Source organism: Tupaia chinensis, unplaced genomic scaffold (genome assembly GCF_000334495.1).
Source record: "Tupaia chinensis unplaced genomic scaffold, TupChi_1.0 Scaffold138390_1, whole genome shotgun sequence".
In the NCBI taxonomy this organism is placed as follows: Eukaryota; Metazoa; Chordata; class Mammalia; order Scandentia; family Tupaiidae; genus Tupaia; species Tupaia belangeri.
The window spans coordinates 317,732-321,817 of NW_006198287.1; the positions used below are offsets into that span (position 1 = coordinate 317,732).

Here is a 4,086-nt window from a genome sequence, read left to right on the forward strand (position 1 = left end):
ACCGCCAGGGGCAGAGATGGGATTCGGCAGCCCGAGGGAATTTGCAGAACCACCTGAAGTGGTTAATTTACACCAAGTAGCAAAATGAACTTGCAGCAACACAATCGCTTCTTGGGTCCCAATGCTTTGTATGTGTTCAAGCAACAAAGAGACACTATTTGAATGGAAAATAAACCTTTTCCTCTATTCCCTGCTCCTACTTTAAGAGAAAGTCCCTAGTGAACCTGATGGTTTATTCTTTGGGCTTCTGCAGTGGACCCCGGTCCCTCGTTTTCTTGGTAACATTTCCATTTGAAGATAAAAGGGAGAATGAGAACATAAAAAGGTGAACCTGCTGAGAGCTGCTGACTCCTTTTCTGACCCTAAACATTCCCAGCTCAAGGAGGCCTGCTCCCCCAACCCCCACAAGTCATCTACATTTGGTGCACCAAGGTCTCTGCGGGCTTCCTGCAGACCCAACAAGCAACACACACTGCCTCTTTGAAGCCCTTATTCTATTTCTACGTTGGAGATGCAATGAATTATTAGGTATGGTTTTTTTTTAAAAAAAGTAAAATCGAGTAAGGCTTAGTAAAATACCCAGCGAAAGAATTGTAGATGGGACGTGAAAGAAAAAAATCTTTATTAAGTACCATAATTCTCATCACTTATTGACGGATGCATCACTGTGAATCAGCCAGCCAAGCCCCCAACACACAGGCACGCCACCAGCACAACTCCTCAGTCAGCCCAAGTTGACTCATTGGGCTCTAAAACCACCCACAGAGTAGCTGAGGAAGGGGAGGCTCCCTCAGTGCTAGGGAGAATGCTTTACAGCTGCTTCAGAGGGCTCCATTTTAGGAGGGGAGGTGGTATTATGTAAGTTTTTTTTTTTTTTTTAATTTCCCTGTGGAAACAGAGATGGATGGACTTTTTTTTGGGGGGGGTGAGATTAAAAGACTTCCTATACGTATAGGCAATGGAAATGATTGATCATATGAGAAAATGTATATATGGATATATGCCAATTGGGATGGACCCCCTTCCCCAGATGGTCCTCTGGCTAAAGGTGCTCAGGTATTCACAAAAGCTTACTCCTCCCTCTGGTAATAGAAGTAATTTAGAGTCCTTTACTTTTGTTAAAAGGTCCATTTCTCATCTGCTGAAACAGAGGATCAGGGCTGTCTCTGGCAGGGGAAAGAATATTACCAATTTTTCTGGTACATTCCTAAATTGATCTTAAAGTACCAGGCAGTTACCTTAAGAGGATCTAAGCTCACAGGAAGACAAGAACTGATGACGGGTGGTGTAGAGGAACCCATGGGGACCTTCATAGCGTATTCACTCAGCTGGGCCCTGTATGTTTTTAACAATACGTTTTCTCCTTTAGTTAAGCTGTAGGCTGTTGTTAGGCTTAAATCACAGGTAGGGGAGATGATGTTGAGAGTTAAAGAAATGCCTTGGAAAAGCAGCAATCTCTAGGTTTCTTGCATAATTATCTATGGGCACAAATAGGCCTCAAACACAGGAAGGGGAGAAGTCAGATCAGGGCTGATCTGAAGCATCATCCACTGCACAAGGGAGACCTTGCAATTTACACAAGGGGCAAAGTGGTCCATTCCTCTTCGCCATGTTCGGCCATTAAAGCCCAAAAGAAAAACACATTTTGTAGTAAGACCTGGTGCATGGGCAAATATCCACACTGATCCAGGTCCAGCAGTTCCAGAACACTCTCACACACACTAAAGCTTTCTGGAACAAGAGTTTACATAAGTAATAAAGCAAAAAATACTCCCCTCCCATCACAGATGATCTGCAACAGACACCTGGCAGGCCTTGGCCATCAAGCTTGCGGTTAAAAGCTCTCAGGGAGAAGCGAGAAGCTGTTAGGTTTCCACCTAGAAAAGGCATTGGGAGGCACTTGGATATTTCACCGGAGGGCGCATCAGTGAAGGGTATAGCAACGTCTAAAGGAATTACAGAGATGCAATGACCAAGAAGAGGCTCACTATTGTGGACATTTGTGAGGCAAAGCTGTGGACATCAGAGGCTGAACCCATGCCTCAGAGCACCGGAGCGCAGCCTTCTCAGCAGAACGGGGAGAGGTAAGGCTGTTTACACCTCAGCGAGGCACAAAACACTTCTCTTCATGAACCAGTTCCGAAAGGGCCCCGGCTACATCAGGACTCAGGAGGGTATTCGTTTCCAGGGAGGTATTTTCTGAAGGCAATGGCTACCAGTGCCTCTTAGGACACCCCTAGGGCGAGAGAAGCTGCTCTTTCTGACCTACTGCCAAGCTTGCCTTCTGGGACTCGGGCACCTGCAGCCTACATGTCGTGTGCTGCCGCTTCCTACCTGCAGGCCTGAGCAGGTTGTGACACATTTCAGCAGACCCAGAGAAGGTTCTGGGAGTGTCTAGATGGGATAACCTTGGCCTATCTAACCCTACCCTTGGCCTATCCAACTCTTAAACACGCCTTTAGGGAGGGCAAAGAAAGAACCTAAGATGTACTAATGCCACGACTGACATGTAGGAGGTACTCAATATTTTGGTGAGCGAACGAGGTAGGGAGGGGCACTGATCCATAGTGTCACTGGATACTAAGAGAGGGTGAGGCTGAGGCTTTGGAGAAAAGAGGTCTGTAAGTTTCCAGAGACTCTCTGTAGGCCTTGATTTCTGTGTCAGGAATCAAATGAAACTCCTAAGCAGCCCTTATGGCCTTGGCCTTGCAGAGATAGTCCTCTGCCACAGCAGGTGGGGTGGGGAGGATGCAGCAGGCTTCCTGGTAGGAAGATCCAGCTCTTGGCCTCCTTTCTCAGCTCCTCCCTCTACTGCAGGGACCTGCCCATCCTCCATTTTCTCCACCTGGAAATTAATGAGTTTAGGTCTTCAACCACCCACTACAGCCTGGTAGTGAATTTAGAGCTGGAGATGGGATGGGACCGGACGCATGGGATGGGTCTCTAGGAATAGCTGCTGCTCAGGACCTAGTCATTGGGAGGAAGGCCTGATCTGGGATGCAGGTTCTTCAGATGGAGGCTTAACCCTTTCCATTCCCTGACGGTCTCTTTCCAAAATGGTCCATCCTCGGACTCCCACCTGTTCATTCTCTTTCCTTCTGTTCGGATTTGAAAAGAAATGCATGCCTCCCTTCGGTACCTGTAGGTCACAGTCACTGCGCATCCCCCTTCTCTGCAGCTCCTGGACCTCTGCCTGAAACTGCAGTAACAGCGCAGTAACAGCTGCGAGGAGGCGCCAGGGCCTGCTTGAAGCCCAGGGCCACGCTTTAAGCCCCAGCCCTGAAGGAGCTGGTGAACCTGCCAGGGGCTTCTTTCTTCTTGTCCACATAGCCCAATGACCTCCTTCATGAAGCTTGTCAGGTGCCCACAGCTCTACAGCAAAGGGTGACAAACAGTTCCCCCCTCTTTTCCAACTGGCGATCTTCCCCCTGAAACCTCAAGTAGAACACAATATATCTGCAGTCCAGGCCCTGGGGCGGTCTGCCAGTCTCGGGTATGCCAAATTATTTTTTTTTAACGGGCGAATCAAAAGCTAAGCCCAGAACAAAAACACCACCACGGAGGAAGGTGTCGACCCACGTACAATGCACCCAGAGAAAGATAGGCACACAAGCAATCGGCAATGAGCTTAAAGGCAACCCCCCACCCTACATATGTGCTTGCCCAGATCTGTGTCTCTGTCACAGGATGGGCTCGGTTCCCTCTCAGCCTGTGTGCACGGTCTAAGCCCGTCTGTCAGGAGCAACTTCACCACCACCCCAAGGGCTCCTGTGCGGGACAGCTAGCCCAGGCGGGAGCCCGCGACCCCTCCCCTCGCGCCGCAGCCGCAGCCGCAGCGGCAGCGCTGAGGTCTGCGGAGGGCGCCTAGGCTCGGTCGCTCCTTCCTTGGCGGGCCCTGGCGGACCGTGGTGCTCAGTCAGCCCCATTCTTGGCATTCACCGCGTGCCTTAATTGTATGGACATTTAAATCAAGGTCCGCTGTGAACACGGAGAGAGAGGCCTTTCTCCAGAGGAAGGAAAGGAGGATGGCAGGGGAAGGTGAAAGAAAGGAAGAGGGGCGCGCGGTGGCGGCGGGGGTGGGGGGCG

General features: G+C 50.0%; 1 long non-coding RNA gene across 2 annotated transcripts in view; it reads right to left on the reverse strand.

The window, feature by feature from the left end:
• Positions 1 to 569: 569 nt before the first annotated feature.
• Positions 570 to 4,086, reverse strand: part of LOC102471784 (uncharacterized) — a 6,204-nt gene continuing 2,687 nt past the window's right edge. For both annotated transcript variants that reach the window (XR_336391.1, XR_003546645.1), the window contains one exon: positions 570 to 2,845. This is a non-coding gene — a long non-coding RNA (uncharacterized LOC102471784). The remainder of the gene's footprint in view (positions 2,846 to 4,086) is intronic.